Here is a 22,840-nt window from a genome sequence, read left to right as displayed (position 1 = left end):
TATCGTCAACGCAAAAGTACTGTATACACTGTTATTTGATTTAAAAATTCAAAGCATGAAAACGATGCATTTTCGCGAAAGAAAAGACACAATTTTAGAGATCAGAGCGGGCGTAAGTCGAATCCTCTAAGTTAACAATCTTAAACCAAACAGACTAAATTGAATGAAGAAATCCAGCACAAAAAGAAACGGAAAAGGCCATTAATATGAGATGTGGAACCCTCATTTAACTCCCCAAAACAATTAGTAGCATTGCCTCTTCAATGAATACGCAATATATTTTCAATTGAAATTATTCTTTACCCGATGGTCAATATATTTGAAAGAATGAATTATTTTAATCATTTTATGATTATTATTACTTCGCCATTAGTAAGCATATAGATACAGTAAACCCTGGCATTGGGGTTTTTGGACAAGCAAGATCCCCTTTCCTACTTTTATCAGGTTCACTCTATATATAAAAAAGTCCTAGCTATATTTTTTAAGTTTAGCATTAATCCGCAAATATAAATTGGCGGGCCCAAAATAGGTCTGTCGAAACTGTTTTTGAAACATAACCACAATATCACTTTTCCTTCATGGCATCCCCTTCTTAAAAGGGGATGCTTAAAGTTGAAAGTATACAATAGCTGTTCGTGTATAGTAAGTGCTCTTCATAAATTTTTTTGATAAACATAGTTATGTATTTATTTTAATTTTCTCTATCTTGTACTCCGTCACTATGAACTATCCCTAGCTCTAAGAACAACAAGCAGTTTGCAAGAATACAAAGAAACAATATTTTATTGATTAAATTTATATTAAAATATAAAATAAAAAAATGTTGTTGATGTTGAGTCAGGAAGAGGTTCTTTGGCAGGAGCAGAGGCCACATAATTGCACAGCTTCAATGAGCAGTAAATTCGTTAGGTGAAGGATGAGCAAAAAATTGAAGCAAAATTGATTAAAAATTTTTTGAGGGTTCTATTTTTTTTAGTAAAATATAAAAAGGGGAGCAAAAAAAAATATACACAAATTTTACTGAGATTCTATTTAACTTGAGGTTTAGAACCCTTGTTTTTTTATTTAAACTTTAAAATTATAAGAAACCAGTTCTGCTGCACTGTCTTTTTATGTAAATATAAGCGTCTATACACAAAAAGACGAATGCAACAGAGAACAGGCTAATACAGAGAAATTTACTTTCCGAAATTTACTGCCCAGCTACTTCATTATCTAGAAAAGAACAGAAAAGTCAATCATTTGCAGACAATAGACAATATGTTTTTCCGAACTAAAAAATTTATAAAAGGATAAATTTTGAAGACTGGCTAAATACATTACAAGAGCGAAAACCTCGAGATGGTTGCGATGTCTGGTCAAGACCTTTTTTCTTCACATATAATTATGCTTGCTATTAACAAATCCTTTTAGACTTTCCTGGAACATTTTGTGATATAGGAAAAGCACTGATACAAGTGTGTTCCTAAAAACTGAATTAGTCAATAAAAGATAAATGCTAAATGTGAAAATGAGCACTACCTAAGGAGGGGCGGGGGTAGCATGGATTAGTTTTTGGCGGAAAAGAAATTTTCTGGGCAAAAACTTACATGGGTAGATATGGTGTGATTTAAAAAATTTACATTTACTAAGAGCCCCACGGAGATAAAACCATCGAAAAAGTGATGAGGAACTAATATATTATACAATATATATATAGCTAAGCGTAGTTTACTTATTATCAATTCTGGCACCCCTTTTATTGAAATCCTTTGAAATTAAATTTAGTGAGGTCTTCGGGGATGGTGAGAAGGGTGGTGAACTGTATGAGAGTCAGGAAGGTGTACTACGAGTAACAAGGTCGTAAGAAAGACGCATTTGCACTATCAAGAACGGCTCAGGAGCGACTAAGGCCCAGCAGCCACGGGGCAACTGTTTTGAGACTAGCATTGCTAACTGATTATGCATGCAACTGTTGTGTGACCATTGCCTTGAGGAAGTGAGGTCCAACCCACGAGGCAAACTAGATGTTACTGGTTTCCAATCAGTCTAAAACCGGTTCCGAATGAGACCCCAGTCATGGTCACAGTTGCGTTGCAGTGCTGTCCCAGACATTTTCGGGAGCTACCGCGTTGATATTGTCCAATTACTTTGGCTCTCAACATGTCAGACCAGGAATTAAACATGAAAGTAGACTAATATCATGATTGTCAAAATGGCTAGTATACAATAACTGAGCAGCTAGGGGTTTTAAGTTTAAACTTTAAGGAGAATGTTGAGAAGAATATCGAACTGAATCATAAGAATAAATGTCCATCCAGGTAGTCAAAAGAGCACATCTCCAATATCTCAGTAATTTCTAAGGGTATTAAGTTGAAACCTTCAATCATTGGTGAGGAGGGTGTCGAACAAAATCAAAGTATACTATATACACCTAAGTAGTTGAAAGGACGCGTCTGCAAAATATCAAGAGCAGCTAAGAGTATTTAGTAGACGCTTTCAGAGGATGCTGGGGGAGGATTCTAAACTAAATCGAAAAACACTATGTGCATCCATTTCGTCAAAATGATGCGGGGATATTATTATAAATCCCGAACAAATTGTCAAAAGACAGTATCAACATGTCACGAACAGCTTTTGATATCAAGTTTAACTTTCAAGGAATGATCAGAGAGCAAATTGAATTCAACGATAAGATACTACCTGAATTCAGGTTGAAAAAAGGGCATATCAAAAATATCTCAGCAACTTCTTAGGGTATTAAGGCGACTTTCAGATAATTGTACAGATGGTACTGACCAAAATCAAAACGCACTATGTGCATCAAGGTTGCCAAAAAGACATATTGACAGTATCTCAGGAAGTTCCATGTACCACAGTAGAAACTTTCAGGGAATAAACAAAAATTGTACAACAAAGTCCGTGAACTGTATGCATCCAGGGTGTCAAAATGGTTCATCTGCAATACGGCAGGAACGGCTAAGATATTTGAAACTTTCTGTAAATATTGAAGGTGATGTTGAGCTAAATCAAATGACACTATCTCCATCCAGGATATGAGAATGAGACGTCTTCATAGTTCATATACGGTTAATGGTATAGATTAACGCCTTAAGCGACCTAGCTGAAACTGTGAGGGAATATTGGACGGAAAGGACAAGTAGATACTAAATTTTGATTTGTTGACCGAAGGGAGCTCATCAGCGACAAAGAATGTAAAAAAAAAAAAAATGGTTGTATTGATTCTTAGTTTGAAAGTGTGTGTTATAGGCCTAGTGTGTGTTGTATTCTTAGTGTGATCTCTTTTTTTGATCTCATTGAAATTTCAGGCCGTGAACAATAAAAGTTTTAGAACCAAGGGAATCGCAACTGGAAACAAATCTTGTCAGGGATTCTTCATCTCCTTTTTTTTTTTTTTTTTTACAACAAATTGGAAATATATTAGCTAATATACTAGCTCAAAATGCATAAATGTAAACAAACAAGCTATTAAAGCAAAATATAACACTCACAAAAAAATTCCTACAACGAAGTGTTTGATCATTATTCGTCTATATCAAAGGTTGTAACAGTAGATACGACGGAACAGCTTCACCCCCCAAAAATTGTTCACATTTTTTAAAATACTAGTACCCGTACCCAACAATTTGTAGTTCTATAATATAGCTATTTTTAGAATTCCTAGCAAAATTTTGTCCAGAATATGAAGAGCAACCCAAAATCTTTTTGCTTTTATTCATCAATAAAAAAAATATCAACAAAACTTACAGAAATTAATTTTTTTTAACTTAACAAACAGAAGATTTTTCAACAAAAGAAGTTTTTTAAAATAAGTACAGAACTAATTTAAGGGAGCAGAAGTAGTGAAAAAAAAAGTCATGCTTAAAACGTAAATAAATCATTATAAATAAACTAATGAAACCCTCTGACAGACCGTATTTCAAACAGTACGAGGTGCAAATATCGTAGGTAAATACCGCTTTGTAGGGCTGTAATGAGAGAAAGGTAGATATAGCTGGGGCACAATCTGCAGATTCTCAAATTGAAAAATTCAATAAAAACTATAATATTTTTAGACGAAAGCAAAGAGCAACGTTAAACCTTAAAATAAACATAAATGATCCTATATTTGAAGGGGACTGCACTACCTCTTCAAACTAGAGTTTGTCCTAATCTTAAAACAATCAAGTTGTGTTATATAATGAGCATCTGAAGTCTGTATGCATCCAGAGTGCTTTTCGATTAGATTCAATGGAGTACGATTTTTTTTTTAGTGGAGGGGTGAGAGGGGCTATGACTTAGTCTTAAATTAGGAGGATACTTCTCATTATAGAATTTTCAAGCAGTCAACAGGTTTAAGTGATTTGACGAATTGTGTACACAGCTTGGTAAGTACGTCCTGCTTTCTCTCACGGCTGGGGGATCTGGATGAAACTTTTAAGAATTTTTAATTGGGGGTGCAAGGGGGATTGATGATTTTGGCTGAGGAAAAGGGGCTAAAATATTTTTTCTTGTCCTCACAAAAGAGAATACGTTACATTTTTCTTAATTTGTATGCCGGAATTTTTATACCGGTCATTCAACAGGATCTTTGGCTAGTAAAATACGAATAACCATACAATGGATTTAAAATCTATTTACATTGCTGCAAATTATTTTTAAACAACTGAAACGGTTGTATTCTGTTGTAGGACAGCTCAAACACAATAGTCCAGGCACATTATTATATGGACATATTTAGAGGAAAGCAGAAAACCGAAAACACACTTGCTCCTTTTTTTTGAAATGTCTTAAATGAAATTTGTTTAAAGGGAATGTTCTTTTATTATTTTATTTTATGAAACATTCAAAATACAGCAAAAAATTAGAAGATGCAGCAAAAGAATTGGAAAAAATATAGTCTCTTAGTATCTAGAGGAATAGAAAAAATACGCGGATATGGGTTGGCCGAATCGATAAACTGTGCTGAGCCTGTAAAGATATATAAACATCAGTTTGTAAGAAATGTCACACAGAGCTTTATGCAATTGCACAGACAATCTATGGTCGAGTCACTGAACTTGATGGAGATTGGAGTAACGATGGAATACAGTGCAATGAAGCTAGAAGTTATGCTATTCATGTGCTTATCCTACTATACCTTAACCTTTTTTTTACTGTTAATATTATGATATTAGCATAAAATTAACGTAAATTAGTCAAATTAAATCTGAGAAATTTAATTTAAAAAAAATCAAACTGGATTTAATTAAATTAAACTAAAAAATTAACACTCCCCAGCTCCTTCAAAGAGAACGGATCCGTTCCAATTATGTCAATCACGTATCTAAAACGTGTGCTTATTCTTCCCATCAAGTTTCATCCCGATCTCTCCACTCTAAGCGTTTTTCAAGATTTTTGTTCCCCTCCTCCGACCAATGTCCCCGGATCCGATTCGAGTCGAAAATGGAGCATCAGAGAAAGAATATCCTTTTATATATCAAGTTTCATTAAGATCCGATCACCTATTCGTAAGATAAAAATAAACCAAGTTTGACGTTTGCCAAGAATTCCGGTTTCCCCCTCAAACTCCCCCTAATATCACAGGATCTGGTCAGAATTTAAAATAAGAGCTTTAAAGCACGAGATCCTTCAAAATATCAAATTTCATGGTCACCCGTTCTTAAGTTACAAATACCTAATTTTTCCAAATTAACCCCCCCCCCCCAACTCCACCAAAGAGAGCGGATCCGGTCCGGTTAAGTCAGTCACGTATCTTAGATTTGTTTTTATTCTTCTCATCCAGTTTCATCCTGATCAACCAGCGTTAAGTAATTTCTGAGATTTCCAGAAATCCCTCCACTCTAAGTGTTTCCCATAATTTTATATTCCCCCCCCCAAACTCCTCCCAATGTCAACAGATCCGGTCGGGATTTAAAATAAGAGCTTTGAGACACGATATCCTTCTAAATATTAAATTTCATTGAGATCTGATCACCTGTTCGTAAGTTAAAAATAACTCATTTTTTAATTTTTCAGAATTAACCCCCCCCCCCCCCAACTAGCCCAAAGAGAGTGAATCCATTCCAGTTATGTCAATCATGTATCAAGGAATTGTGCTTATTTTTTCCACCAAGTTTCATCCTGGTCTCTCCGCTTTAGGCGTTTTCCGAGATTTACGATTCCCCCCCCCCCCCCCCATTGACACTGGATCCAGTCGAAATTTAAAATAAGATATCTAAGCTACGAGATCCTTCTGAATATAAAATTTCATTAAGATATGATCACTCCTTTGTAAGTTAAAAATACGTTATTTTTTCTATTTTCTCAGAATCAACCCTAGGCCCCCCCCCCAAATCCCCCAAAGAGAGTGGATCCGGTCCAGTTATGTCAGTCACGTATCCTAGACTTTTTTTTATTATTCCCATCCAGTTTCATCCTGATATCGCCGCTTTAAGTATTTTCTAAGATTTCCGGTCCCCCCCCCCCAAGACGCTGGATCCGGTTGAGATTTAAAATAAGAGATCAGAGTTACGAGGTCCTTCTAAATATGAGGTTTCAAGAAGATCCGATCACTCCTTCGGAGGTTAAAATTACGTCATTTTTTCTGTTTTTTTCAGAACTAACCCTCCCTCCCCCAATTCCCCAAATAGAGTGGATCCGTTCCAATTATATCAATCACGTATCTACGACTTCTGCTTATTTTTCCAAGTTTCATCCCGATCTTTCCACTCTAAGCGTTTTCCATGATTATAGGTTCCCCCCCCCAAACTCCCCCCAATGTCACCAGATCCGGTCAAGATTTAAATTAAGAGCTTTGAGACACGATATCCTTCTAAATATCAAATTTCATTGAGATTCGATCACCCGTTCGCAAGTTAAAAATACCTCATTTTTTCTAATTTTTCAGAATTAGCCCTCCCCCCCCCAACTACCAAAAAGAGAGCGAATCCGTTCCGGTTATGTCAATCATGTATCTAGAACTTGTGCTTATTTTCCCACCAAGTTTCATCCCGATCCCTCCACTCTAAGTGTTTTCCAAGATTTTTGGTTTTCCCCTCCCCCCCCCTTCCAATGTCACCAGATCCGGTCGGGATTTAAAATAAGAACTTTGAAACACGATATCCTTCTAAATATCAAATTTCATTGAGATCCGATCACCTGTTCGTAAGTTAAAAATACCTCATTTTTTATTTTTTTCAGAATTACCCCCCCCCCCAACAAGCCCAAAGAGAGCGAATCAATTCCGGTTATGTCAATCATGTATCTAGGACTTGTGCTTATTTTTTCCACCAAGTTTCATCCAGGTCTCTCCACTTTAGGCGTTTTCCGAGATTTACGATTCCCCCCTCCCCCCCCCCATTGACACTGGATCCAGTCGAAATTTAAAATAAGATATCTAAGCTACAAGATCCTTCTAAATATAAAATTTCATTAAGACATGATCACTCCTTTTTAAATTAAAAATACCTCATTTTTTCTATTTTTTCAGAATCAACCCTAGCCCCCCCCCCAAATCCCCAAAAGAGAGTGGATCCGGTCCAGTTATGTCAGTCACGTATCCTAGACTTTTTTTTATTATTCCCATCCAGTTTCATCCTGCTATCGCCACTAAGTATTTTCTAAGATTTCCGGTCCCCCCCCCCCCAAATGACGCTGGATCTGGTTGAGAGTTAAAATAAGAGATGTGAGTTACAAGGTTCTTCTAAATATGAGGTTTCAAGAAGATCCGATCACTCCTTCGGAAGTTAAAATTACGTAATTTTTTCTAATTTTTCAGAACTAACCCTCCCTCTCCCAATTCCCCAAATAGAGCAGATCCATTCCAATTATATCAATCACGTATCTAAGACTTCTGCTTATTTTTCCAACCAAGTTTCATCCCGATCCCTCCACTCTAAGCGTTTTCCATGATTTTAGGTTCCCCCCCCAACTCCCGTGTTAAATGTTCCTGTGTTAATTTTGATAATTACAACTAGAAGTAATGTCAATGGAAACAAATACGGTATACAAAATTCCAGCTTATTGCCCAAAAAAAAGAATTCTTTAATCTTTATTCATCAATTACTATAAGGCACAAAATTAACTAAGCAGAAGTTAAAGTAATGTCTATATAAAAATAACGTTCATTGGGTATTTCCCATTTGCAAGATAGACGCGAAACACGGTCGACATCCAAATCTTAATATCGTACAGTTTTACTCCTTATGGAAATAAGGATGTTTTTCTTTTCTAGTTGGAAATAACAAAGATGTGTAAGAAACAGAACAAGATAAAAAAGAAATTTCTTACCACATCCGGTGAGTTTGTGATATCCATTGCTGTATGCAATTAGTGCCTTCTTAGTCGTCTTCGGTTCAACTGGAACCGAACTAGTTGCCCTTATATCATCTGGAGCCGCTGGGTCATCTGGATCATCAGGCCACATTTATATACTAATAACTGAACCGGGGTTCTAGTGATTGATCCCTAGATTAGGGTTGTACAGGTGCATGTCAGAGTCTGTCATACTGAAATCAAAAACAAGGAAACCGTGCAAAGTTTAAAACAAGAGAAACACATAAAAACTAGTTAACAAACATACAGCAAATCCCAGCAAGTTCCTGGAAAATGTTAGTTTCGTTCTTATTTTCTTAGAAATAAAGAACGAATCCGTTCTTTATAAGATTTCCGGTCCCCCCCCCCCATGACGCTGGATCCGGTTGAGATTTAAAATAAGAGATCAGAGTTACGAGGTCCTTCTAAATATGAGGTTTTAGCAATCACCATCAACAAAGCTCAAGGGCAATCATTAGAATCATGAGGTATAAATCTGAATATGAATAAGCGCCACCCCAACAGCTAGTATATATCTATATATATAAAAATAAGTTGTCTGTGGGTCTGTCGAGTGACGTAATGTTTATGTGTCGACTGACGTCATGTTTGTCGACTGACGAAATTACAGACCGTGACATCAGGACACAAATGACGACCGGGACACCGGGACATAGGGAATATAAATATCGACCAGGACACTCAAAGAGAAAGCGACGAATCCGTTCCAATTATTTAAATCACATATGTAAGACTTCTGCTTATTTTTCCCACCAAGTTTCATCCCGATCCCTCCAATCTAAGCGTTTTCCATGATTTTAGGTTTCCCCACCCCAAACTTAACCAACGTCACCAGATCCAGTCTGGATTTAAAATAAGAGCTTTGAGACACGATATCCTTCTAAATATCAAATTTCATTGAGATCTGATAACCCGTTTGTAAGTTAAAAATACCTCATTTTTTCTAATTTTTCAGAAATAACCCCCCCCCCCAACTATCCCAAAGAGAGCGGATCCGTTCCGTTTATGTCAATCATGTATCTAGTACTTGTGTTTATTTTTCCCACCAAGTTTCATCCTGATCCCACCACTCTAAGTGTTTTCCAAGATTTTAGGTTTCCCCCCCTCCAACTCCCCCCAATGTCATCAGATCCGGTCAGGATTTGAAATAAGTTCTCTGAGACACAATATCATTCCAAACATCAAATTTCGTTTAAGATCCCATCACCCATTCATAAGTTAAAAATACTTCATTTTTTCTATTTTTTCCGAATTAACTGGCCCCCCACTCCCTCCCCAGATGGTCAAATTGGGAAAACGACTATTTCTAATTTAAGCTGGCCCCGTCCCTGATATGCCTGCCAAATTTCATCGTCCTAGCTTACCTGGAAGTGCCAAAAGTAGCAAAACCAGGACCGACAGACAGACAGACCAACAGAATTGGCAATTGCTATATGTCACTTGGTTAATACCAAGTGATACCCAATTGTGTATGGTTGGATATTGTTCTTACATTTTACAGAACAGAATTTTTTAGAAATTGGCCTACCCATTGGGTATAGGGTAAAATATCTTCCTTTATATAAATATATATAGAAATAAGTTTTCTGCGTGTTATGTCTGTCGAGTGACGTCATGTCGTCATGAAGTTAGTTGTCGTCATGTTTGTTATGACGATGACGTCATTAAAAGTATTTAAGAATATCGTTCTTAAAAAAAAAACTAAAAAGAAACTAAAAAAAAAGGTAAAAACTAGAAAAAAAACTAAAAAGAAAAAAAAAACTAAAAACTAATAAAAAAACTAAAAAAGCTAAATAAGAAAGCTAAATTACTAAATATATAAATGACGACGGGGACACAGGGAATGTTCGATTAGCAATCACCATCAACAAAGCTCAAGGGCAATCATTAGAATCATGAGGTATAACTAAAAAAAAAATAAAAAAAAGGTAAAAAACTAAAAAAAGACCAATTCAAAAACGAATGTATATATAGACCGGGATACCGGGACACCAGGAATATAAATGACAACTGGGACACTCAAAGTGAAATTACAGACTGGGACACTGGGACACAAATGACGACCAGGACACAGGGACACAACTACAACGGGGACGCCAGAGGGTACAGGGGGATATATAAATGACGATGGCGACAGAGGGAATGTTCAATTAGCAATCACCATCAACAAAGCTCAAGAGCAATCATTGGAATCATGAGGTATAGATCTGAATACAAACAACTACACAACTACAACATGGGACACAACTACAACGGGAACGCCAGGGGGTACAGGGGGATATATAAATGACAACGGCGACACAGGGAATGTTCGATTAGCGATCACCATCAACAAAGCTCAAGGGCAATCATTAGAATCATGAGGTATGGATCTGAATACGAATAAGCGCCACCCCAACAGCTAGTATATATCTATATATATAAAAATAAGTTGTCTGTGGGTCTGTCGAGTGACGTCACATTTGTGTGTCTAGTGACGTCATGTTTGTCGACTGACAAAATTACAGACCAGGACATCGGGACACAAATGACGACCGGGACATAGGGAATATAAATGACAACCAGGACACTCAAAGAGAAAGCGACGAATCCATTCCAATTATTTAAATCACGTATGTAAGACTTCTGCTTATTTTTCCCACCAAGTTTCATCCTGATCCCTTCAATCTAAGTGTTTTCCATGATTTTAGGTTTCCCCACCCCAAACTTAACCAACATCACCAGATCCAGTCAGGATTTAAAATAAGAGCTTTGAGACACATTATCCTTCTAAATATCAAATTTCATTGAGATCTGATAACCCGTTTGTAAGTTAAAAATACCTCATTTTTTCTAATTTTTCAGAAATAACCCCCCCCCCCAACTATCCCAAAGAGAGCGGATCCATTCCGTTTATGTCAATCATGTATCTAGTACTTGTGTTTATTTTTCCCACCAAGTTTCATCCCGATCCCTCCACTCTAAGTGTTTTCCAAGTTTTAGGTTTCCCCCTCCCAACTCCCCCCAATGTCACCAGATCCGGTCGGGATTTAAAATAAGAGCTCTAAGACACGATATCCTTCTAAACATCAAATTTCATTGAGATCCAATCACCGTTTGTAAGTTAAACATACCTCATTTTTTCTAATTTTTCAGAATTACCCCCCCCCCTCAACTACCCCAAAGAGAGCGGATCCGTTCCGATTATGTCAATCATGTATCTGGGACTTGTGTGTATTTTTCCCATCAAGTTTCATCCTGATCCCACCACTCTAAGTGTTTTCCAAGATTTTAGGTTTCTCCCCTCCAACTCCCCCCAATGTCATCAGATCCGGTCAGGATTTGAAATAAGTTCTCTGACCCACAATATCATTCCAAATATCAAATTTCATTTAAGATCCCATCACCCATTCATAAGTTAAAATACTTCATTTTTTCTATTTTTTCCAAATTAACTGGCCCCCCAATCCCCCCTCAGATGGTCAAATTGGGAAAACGACTATTTCTAATTTAAGCTGGTCCCGTCCCTGATATGCCTGCCAAATTTCATTGTCCTAGCTGACCTGGAAGTGCCTAAAGTAGCAAAACCAGGACCAACAGACAGACAGATCAACAGAATTGGGGATTGCTATGTCACTTGTTTAATACCAAGTGATACCCAATTGTGTATGGTTGGATATTGTTCTTACATTTTACAGAATAGAATTTTTTAGAAATTGGCCTACCCATTGGGTATAGGGTAAAATATCTCTTTTAGAAAAATACTACTTTTCTTTGGCATTCTGGAAAAATGTAGATTTGATCTTGGACCATCCCTATTTCACTATAGCATGATGCAATGAGTTGGTTATAACAAGAGCCCTGTCTTCTAGGTGAAATTTTCAACAATAATTTTTTAGCATAAATTAAACATGGTCTCTGTTTAGACTGGAAATTAAATAGAAAATAGTATTTTATAGTTGTGATTTATACAATAAATAGGCTATGAAGCAATAAGATGAGCATTTTTAGAATCAGAAGAAAATTCATTTTCTGTTAATAGGCTATGTGAGTAAAACTGTATGTCTACTTCCTTTGCATTTATTCAACAGAGTGATAAAAAAAAACCTCAAGGAAGGTTTATTAAAATAAATATGGAATACAGAAATTGCCCCACTGCCAAGGGGGCTCATGAAATAATACAATTTGCTCTATAGGGAATGTTACCAGTAAAAAACCCACTTTCTGCATTTTGAGTTGGTCCCATGGAGGAGGAGGGTCAACCAGAAATGGATATACTCCTAGAATTAGCATTTCTAGGTACTGTAGTATGGAAACTATGCTGCTTTGCAGAATGGTATCCAGTTTATACAGCTTCTGACAAAACTAAACATTTACCATTACCATCCCCTCTATATATACCGATTCAGGTAAAATTATAGCAGTACATACAACTGGCTTACCAATAAAGTGAGCTTATCACCTGGGCTGCCAAATTGACACATTTTGTGTCAAAATGACAACACAATGGACAAAAATGATACATTTTCAATAAAAAATGACAGATTTTTCCAAAAAATGACACATTTTTCTCATCCAAGTCTTGTTTTTTGAATGGTAATAAAACAAAATTAAATTTTAATTTTCAACCTCCAGAAAAGCTACAAATTAATGGAAGGGATTAGCGCTACCTAACAGTGGCAGTAGTACACAAACAGTGTGGAATACAGGATCAATCCTAACACCATATTTAAAATTTAAACCACACAAAGAAAAGTCATAGGCAGAAATTTCAAATCAAAATACATGCTGAATATCTGAACTTAAATTGACTTTTTGATTGAGTATTTGATGTAGCCAACTGGTACATACTTAAAAGTAAAAAAGTAAACAGCATGCAGTTTACCAAAGCTGTATGCATAAGCAGCAACTCCCATTTTTAGGAGTACAGGAGGGGTATCCCAGCTTGGATGAAATTACAAATTTCCAGAGATGTCTTTCCTTCAGAATAATCTATCTGGCTTGAAAAGGCACCAACAAATACAACAAAAATACTAAATTGAATCTGGCTTACATATTGAGTAAATAAAAAGCTTAGCCAATAATGCTGATTCTGATTATGATGTCACACAAAAAGTTTTCAATTTACTGTTGGAATTAATTGCCCCTACAACTCTTATAAATTTCAGCTAGCCTCATTGGCTGCTCAGACACAAATTCATAGTGTATAACATTAATTTAGTCAAATGTTTCTATTTCTTTCATGAAGTCATAAAATGGTCATGATCCCAAGATAATAGAATAAGGTTAAGTTTATTCCTTTTTGAACTGATTATATATTCAAAGCTCTAAATAATGATTTGACAATTAAATATGATACCACTTGCAGCAAAAAATTTGGCATTATGGAATCTGAGATGAGATAAAAAGCCCATTTTTGGAAAAAATATGACTCCTTAAAAAAATTTGGCAGCCCTGCATAACACTTTATACCTTTTCTTGTGCTCTTATGAATATAATAATCACTTCTAACTGATATTCAAATTTAAGCATTTTTTATCCTAACCTAACATTGTTATAAATAATTTTAGCACTAAGAAAATATAGCATTTTCTGTTCAAAAATAATGGTCCTGAAAAAATGTAGTATTATTTTGTGGAAATTGAGTGGTCAATTTTTGGAAAATGTATCATTTTTAAGAGCTCAATAAGTGCTTAAATCTCAATTTAAGGTAGAAGCAATTATTATATGCATAAAGTGCATAAAAAAGGTCTCAAGTGATACATTCACTTTATAAGAAAGACAGTTATATGAACTGCTTTAATTTTTCCTAAAGTTTTACTTTAGGTACTATTGACTATTTATTTTTTAATATTTTGGCTAGAATTATAGCAGTTTATAGAACTGACTTACCAATAAAGTGAAAATACCAATAAAGTGAAAATACCACTTGATGTATTTTTTTTATGTTCTTTATGAATATATTATTTGCTTCTAATGCAAATTCTAATTTGAGCATGTTTAAAAGCTCTTAAAATTGACAAATTTTCAAATAAAGTATGACTTATCTCTCTTTTTCCACAAAATAATACATTTTCTCAGTGCCATCTTTTCCATCATTTTTGAAAAAATAATGCTACATCTCAGTGCTAATACTATTTATAATAAGGTTAGTTTAGGTTTTGATTAAATTACTTAAATTTGAATTTACATTAGAAGCAACTATTACATATGTAAAGAATATAACAAAGGCATTGAGTGGTATATTCACTTTATTGGTAAGCCAGTTGCATGAACTGCTATAGTTTTACCCATAAATTTTCTAATTAACTTGGTGATAATATCTGTGTAGCTAGAAAATTATTTCTTTTAGGAGTATCATAAATATCCCAATAGTTGTATAATGCTATATCTCAGCTTTTCTAAAATATAACTAGCTAGGCAGCTAATTAAATTTTCAAAGCAAACTTCATAATAGCCAATACAACTAGCCAAATAAATTATTTCAGCTCAGCATTGCACAAATATCTACCAAGGTGGATAAACCTTTGACCTAAAATGTCTTTTTTTATCCAACTATCCTACTTTTGTCCTCAATTTAATCTAGGTAGGCTTTAGACCAGTCAAGTAGGCTATATTATTTTTTTCAGTATGTTATTCTGAGAATGTACTGCATTTTGATCTGACCAAATGAAACTTTCTTTTTTACAATTATTTTAATTCAAAGCAATTCTCTAACCCCTTTACAATTGAAAGCAGTCTTTTATGTATATTTTTGTTCTAGCATGTCTGCTTCTATAAAACCAGTATTATAAACCTTCAAATAGTCTATATTTTCCGTAAAACTGAAGTATAAATGATATACTTACAAAAAAAAACGATTAATAAAGAAAACTGAAATTAAGCTGTGGCCATTAGATGACCGCCATTTTTCCTCCAAATTTTGCCGTTTGATGATAATGAAGAAATGGGCTGTGTTCCAGCTGATGGTTTTTCAGTAACTGCAGTTACTGTGCGGTAACTGCCCATTTCTAACTGCAGTAGAACCGTGGGAACGGCACAGTAAACTGACTAGCAGTAGCGTCATTTTCGAATTAAATGCACGTGTCTAAATTTAATGGACAGTTTAATGCTGACTAGTATAATTTTTTTATTCCTTCTGTTTCAGAGTATTTAGAGAGGTTCTGAGCCAACAATGGGCATTTGGCTGTCACAAATGATTTTTCTCAAATGAGCTGGTGAAAATTAAATACAACATATACATTTTCTCTTTTATTTATTATTTCAAGGCTAGAATATCACAAAACTAAGCATTCACATAGCTTGATTGTATCTTAAGCAAATACAATCCCTGATGGAGTTTTGTTGATACCCGTCTTAAATTGATGTGTCTAAATAAAATGGGCCTATAGCATTTACAGGATAGTAGTGGGACAACTATAGCAAGTTTTTTTCAATTTTCTACTTTTTTTCAAATAATTATTGTTCTCTGGTCAAATTTGTGTTCCTTGCTAAGTGGTAGGTGCTCTGGGTTGGATTGCTTTGTCCAAGAGGTACAGGTTTAATTCCTGGTATTGTCAGTTTATTTGGTTTTGGATAGGGGTTGGTGATATGACTAACCTCAGCTAGAATTGGCCTAACTTTAAATGAGTACAGATGGAAATCTAGGGACAGTAAGAAGGAAGGGCATGCAAGAGCATAGGCTGGCTGGTCCCTAGCTTCCTATTGCACTACCTGGCTAAAGAACCGCCAGGTCCTTTACTGGCCTACTGACTTAGCCATAGAAACTTTCTTTCAAACCCATTAAATATAAGTAGAATTGAAGAACACCAGTATGATGGTCCTTCTATTTCCTTGAAATGTGGATGTATGGACAACAGTGTGGGTCATGAGAGATAGCTTGTGAATGTAATTGGGGTGAATGTTCTGCAAGATTTAAAACATTTATGACTGTTGCTCAAGGTTGGCAACTGAACACAGAAGTATAATTTTGTTATTTGTTTTTCTTTCTGACTATTATGCTTATTTAATGTCAAGTATTTTAAAGTTAATCTTCTTTAATTTGTTTTTGATTGCCATGGCCCTAGGGCTTAAATACAATAAAACCTACTTATATCCATTGATTTTCTTTAAATAGATAGGAGCTCTATGTTTCCTAGCTTCAGTAAATTTAAATGTAATTGTCACAAATATAGGTCACCCTTAAGATTGAAATGAACAAAGCTTCAATTATGAATCCATTTTCCTTTAAACAGACTGAAGGGGCAAACCTCCAAGCTTTGACAAATTCAATCTCACTTTTGGGCATTCTCACCTTTTCTTTTCAAAGGAAACTTTCTTTGGATGTTTCCCATCCAGCTAAAAACAACACGGACAGCATCAGGTACAAGTGACCTTCTACTTAGCCTACATACTAAAGGGAAAAACATGCATCTCTATACTATAATTTACCTCCAACCTGCCTAATGTGCAAATATATAGCCAAAATTATGTAGTTCCAATGTATTCTGTCACCTGTTACCTTTTCCCCCATTATTGTTTTGTTACAGTTGCTTCAATTAACAGGGAGTTAAGGGTTGAGGGATAGATTGGCAGAATCAATGGGAAACATGTAACTTCAGATGTATATATTTTTGAAGGTCATTGCAGAATATTGACTTGCCGTGCTTGAAGCTCTGCTTATTAACGTGCATGCCCGTGCTTATAATTATTTGCTTGCTTATATTATTGCTTGCTTATATATGTTCTTGTTGTAGGTGCTTGCTTGGGTTTCCATTAAACCATTAAACTAAACCGAAGATATTGCATGGTGTCAGAAGTAAAACAGTAAACATGGACAGCACACCACATCCGTCCTTGGACTGGTCATCGACGAACCTAAAATCGGCCTGGAAAAGGTTCAGACAACACTGTGAATTAATGTTCTCCGGACCACTGGAAGGCAAATCCCAGGCTCTCCAGTGTTCGTATCTATTGATATGGGTTGGTGATAAAGGAAGAGACATTTTCAGCACATGGACTCTAACAGATGCCGAGACAAACAGGGTTCAAACGTACCTTAATAAATTCTGAGCCCATGTTGAACCCATATCAAACCCCATAGTGACAAGATTTACTTTCCACAAGCGAGACCAAGGTAACAAAAACATTGAACAATATGTGACCGACCTCAAGTTAATTGCTAATGACTGTGACTTTGGTACCAGAGGAGATTACCTGATAAGAGATCGTCTTGTCTTTGGAGTTAAGAGTGACAGGATTAGAGAGAAATTGCTAAGTGAAGGAGGGACATTAACCCTTGCCAGAGCAATAGAGATTTGCCGTGCCATCGAATCAGTACAGGAAACCCAAGCGCAAATGACAGCTGCTAATAAGACTTCAGTGCCCATGATGAAACAAGAGATAGATGCCCTGAAGAAATAATACAACAACAAAGAATGCTATTTCTGTGGTGCACCTTATACCAAGAATCATAACTGCCCAGCCAGGGGCAAAACATGTTCAAAATGCAACAAACTGAATCACTTCGCCAAAGTATGTAAAAGCAAAGGTGAAAATGAAATAAGCCAACAAGAAGCAGGAACAAGTGCAAGTGAGTTCATGATTGACAGTGTCAACAGTATGCTAGTGAAATATACAGATGGGCCAGATGCTGTAATAAGAATTGTTGACCAGAAACTAGACTTAGTCTTCAAAATCGACACAGGAGCTGAAGCAAATGTTCTTCCGGTTAGCGACTATAATAGCATGGTACCTAAACCTCGTTTGCAACCAACAAAAGACATTCTAACAAGCTACTCCGGAGAAAGATTACAGGTTTTGGGGTTTGTAGAGCTATGCATCTGCTACAAGGAAGGTGAGAAACAGGTTCACCAGTTTCATGTGGTCAACACTGACCGCAAGCCAATCCTTAGCAGAAAGACAAGTCAGAATATGAAATTGATCAAATTCATTCTGAATGTACAGAACGAACCTGCAACCTCAATGAAACCCGAAACAGCCAGAATACTGGAGGAATATGGAGATGTTTTTGAAGGTGTAGGAAAACTCCCAGGGAAGTGTAAAATCCACTTGAAAGAAGGAGCTGTACCAACAGTACAACCACCAAAAAGAGTTCCATTCGCCCTACAAGAAAAACTCAAAGAAGAACTTGATCGCCTTGAAGTCATGGGCATCATTGAGAAGACAACTACACAAACTGAATGGATAAACTCAATCGTAGTCGTCCAAAAACCAAATGGATCTCTTAGGATTTGTTTAGATCCTGTCGACCTAAACAAATGGGTGCAGCGTCCTTACCACCCAATACCATCGTTTGATGATGTAGCAGCAAAATGTTCAGGATCTAATACATTTTTTAAATTGGACGCAAGACAAGGATACTGGTCCATGGAACTAGATGAGGAGTCATCCCTCCTAACCACATTTAGCACTACATTTGGTAGATATCGCTGGAAGCGATACCCATTTGGAGTCAAATCAGCACAGGACGAGTTCCAACGGAAGATGGAGGAAGTCTTTGAAGGACTCGACATTGGACTCATAATAGATGACATTGCTGGAACAGCAGCAAATACAGAAGATCATGATGCTAAGTTGAGGCTGGTATTACAGTGAGCCAGAGAAAAGGGAGTAAGGTTCAACCGAGATAAATGTATTTTTGATGCTCTAAGCGTTCCATACTTTGGGCACTTGCTGACCACTGAAGGGATCAAAGCAGATCCAGAGAAGACAAAGGCAATTGCGAACATGCCAGCACCAGAATCACACGAACAGCTACAGGTGCTCCTAGGCATGTACAATTATTTAGCAAGATACATCCCAAACCCCTCCACTCTAAACCACCCTCTCCGTGAACTGTCTAAATCCAAAACTTACGACTGGACAACCCAGCATGAGAATGCGAGGAAGCAATTCCAAGCATCAATCTGCAAAAACCTCTCATACTTTGACCATAAGAGCAGAAACGTAGAAGTCACAGTGGACGCCTCTCAACATGGGCTAGGGGCCCAACTAGTCGTCGACAACAAAACAGTTGCCTTTGGATCCCGGTCCCTCAGCGGAGCAGAAAAACGGTATTTGCAAATTGAGAAAGAAATGCTAGCCGTAACATGCGCTTGAAAACACTTCCGCCAATACATATACGGTAGAACAACCACTGTAACCACCGACCACAAGCCTCTTGAGTCAATACTTAAGAAGCCCATATCCAAGGCTCCACCACGACTTCAAAGAATGATGATAGCAGTTCAGAACTAAGACATACAAGTCATATATCGCCCAGGCTCCGAGATTCCGGTTGCAGATGCCCTTTCTAGATTACACTTGCCCGAAACAGATCCAGACACACAGCATGACTCCGAATTTGCAGTACTCAGCTTTTTCAGATCTGTCCCAATTCACGACAACAAAATCCAACAAATCATAGAGCAAACAAGGATTGACCAAAACCTACAAGTGCTGGTCAAGACCATCGCTGAGGGATGGCCCGATCATCGCCATGAATGCAACACTGCAATGCTCAAGTTTTGGAATCACAGAGATGAACTAACATACATGGATGGCGTGATTCTGAAGGGCGACAGAATCATAATCCCAGAAACACTGCAGAATGACATTTTAAACCAACTACATGCTTCCCATCTAGGAATGGTCAAAACCAAAGAACGAGCCAGGATGGTAATGTTCTGGCCAAACATTACAAAAGATATTGAGAACATGATTGGCAGCTGCAGTACTTGTTGTACTATGGCACAAAACCAAGTCAAAGAGAGTATGATGACATCTCAAATCCCCACACATCCATATGAACATGGTGGAACGGATATTTTCGAATTCATGGGAGTTCAGTATCTAGTCACTGCTGACTATTACAGCAGGTTCATAGAAGTCGATAAGCTAACAAATAGCACATCACAGCAAGTGATCACCAAACTGAAAGCCCACTTCGCCAGACACGGAATCCCGAAAACACTGACGTCAGACAACGGGACTCAGTTTTCGTCGAAGGAATTCAGAGATTTTATTGACAAATGGAGCATTGACCACAAAACGTCAAGCCCAAACTACCCACAGACAAATGGATTTAGCGAAAAAACGGTACAGACGGCGAAAAGGATCATGTCCAAAGCCGTAGAACACCAGTCCGATCCGTACTTAGCCATGCTGGAGTACCGTAACACACCAGTCGATGGGCTAGCCTCACCAGCACAGTTGCTGATGAGCCGACAACTCAGATCCGTTTTACCCGTTCTTCCCAGACACTTAAATTCCAAGGTCATCCCACCCTCATCTTTCCAACAAGCCAGAGAAAGACAACAGAAATTACAAACGGAGTCGTATAATAGACACTCAAGGGACCTAAAACCACTGCTCAAGGATCAGACTGTGTGGGTGAAGCTCGACCACAATGCTAGGTGGCAGAAAGCACTGATACTGGAAAAATACGAATATGCGCCACGATCCTACATTCGTCAAACAGAGAATGGAAAGGTCTACAGACGGAACAGGCGACAGATCAGAGAGAGAAACCAAAGTATGTCCACCGAGCCGCAGTTTGAAGCAAAGTCCCCGGAACCCAGTATACCTGGAGATCAATCCCACGTATCTCCTCGAGCCCAAATAGGAATTGAACATCCACATAGCGTCCCCTCAAGTCCCACAAATTTCCCAACGCCACTTCGTGCTACAACTACACCCGCCGAAAGATTTGCTACACCACTAGCAGATACTGCCACTGCAGAGTCTCCTTCAACGACCAAGACAGCCGCTACGCGGCACCACGCGTTCTGGGCGAATTACGAAGCCACCCACCAGGCTCAACCTTTGATGTTATCAACAAAAGAAGGAGGATGCAGAATATTGACTTGCCGTGCTTGAAGCTCTGCTTATTAACGTGCATGCCCGTGCTTATAATTATTTGCTTGCTTATATTATTGCTTGCTTATATATGTTCTTGTTGTAGGTGCTTGCCTGGGTTTCCATTAAACCATTAAACTAAACCGAAGATCAGGGCCCTCCAGAGCAAGAATGAGTAGAGATGTGTACTTTGAAATACCTTCCCAGGACATACTTTAGCCTGTAGACCCATCCCTGAAAGTTTCATTTTCCTAACCTAACCCCTTTCCGTGATAGCAATAAGTCAATCAACTAGAATTTTACTGGATAAAATTACCATCCTTTGGAATAGACTCTGAATAGTCTACCCTAGCCTACTTCTTCAATAGGATTAAAGACAGTCTCAGAATAATGATTTGGCAGCCCATAAATCCTCAACTTATCTGTAATACTTCACCTAGGCCTGTTTACAGAGCATAAAGGAGCCAATGCTTAGAATGCTCCCATGTGGCAATTTAATGGAGCCTCAATGTTACCTGGAAGAAGTCAATCCTTAGAATGATTCCAAATGGCAATTTAAGGTAATAATTATGCCTGGATATGCCAGAAAACATGGAAATCTTTAAATTAAATAATAAGTTTTTCATTGATTTAACGTACTTGCTAATAGATAGCCTACTACTCAGGGTGTCCTTTAATGTTGATCCCAAAATATGGTGATTTACTAACCTGGCTCAGATCCCTCTTTCTTTTGCAAATTCACCGTCCCACCTTCTTCCAAGCAAATAACTTGATATTCCATTACTACATTCTTGTCCATATTTATTTTTTGTTGAATGAGATTTTTGTTGAAAAAGGTGAATTATGTACTTACTGCGCTAACCATTCTTTTGAGCACGGTAAGAAAATCACTTACTGCGGTTACTGCCGGCAGTAACTATTCTCGTTCCCAGCGGGTTGGGCAGTAACCATTTTCCCGCTAGGAACGGAAATAGTAACCATTCGGTTACTACAGTAAGTCCCTGGAACACACCCATGGTTGTACCAAACTGTAAAATAAACAGCCGAAAATTAAGCCAAATGCTATAGAAACAGGCGGAAGGCAGAATACGAATTTTTATCCTAAACATTGGAAAGGAAGAATCTGAAACTTTCATCTTGATTTCCTAAGACACAATTTTATCTGCGAGTAGATCAAAAAGATTTATCAAGACTTATTCCTGACCCATCATCACTTCCAGATTGAAAACCGTCGCGAAACCAAAAGAAGACTTTAGAAGGCTTGGCATTCCAAAAAGAAGAAGACAGCCATATGCTAAGGGATATAAAAAGGTCGATAAAAATCCATTTCTCGTAACATCAAAAAAGTTTTTGATAATTTTATATAAGTCCTATATTAGGCTTAGTCGTCACCTCTACTTTATTTATTAATATATATATATATATATATATATATATATATATTTGTGATAATAATAAATTAAGTTTTAAAATGTATAATAAAACGGATGATTTTAATTTTGAAGTGATTAGTTTCCCATTCACTGCAGGTATTAGATTCTTTAACAATGGTTTCAGCTAAAAGAATTGAGTCTTTCGATTTTGCGACAATGTATACTAATTTATCATTTAATGTAGTGTTAGATAATTTAAAAACTGTTATCAAGAAATCTTTCCTCTAATCTAGTAAAAGGTTCTTAAAAATAGACACTTATAATAAAAAAGCTATATGGACAAATTGCTTTAA

General features: G+C 36.9%; 1 long non-coding RNA gene across 1 annotated transcript; it reads right to left on the bottom strand.

Moving 5' to 3' along the window:
* Nucleotides 1–768: 768 nt before the first annotated feature.
* Nucleotides 769–15,203, bottom strand: LOC136026950 (uncharacterized). Its single transcript, XR_010617461.1, has 3 exons — nt 15,126–15,203; nt 8,254–8,471; nt 769–1,218 (listed from the first exon to the last, which is right to left on the bottom strand). It is a non-coding gene; the product is annotated as an uncharacterized LOC136026950 (long non-coding RNA).
* Nucleotides 15,204–22,840: the final 7,637 nt, after the last annotated feature.

The sequence above is a fragment of the Artemia franciscana genome, chromosome 5 (genome assembly GCF_032884065.1).
Source record: "Artemia franciscana chromosome 5, ASM3288406v1, whole genome shotgun sequence".
In the NCBI taxonomy this organism is placed as follows: Eukaryota; Metazoa; Arthropoda; class Branchiopoda; order Anostraca; family Artemiidae; genus Artemia; species Artemia franciscana.
The sequence above is the reverse complement of the archived record's forward strand: the minus strand, read 5'-3'. Positions and strand labels throughout refer to the sequence as shown.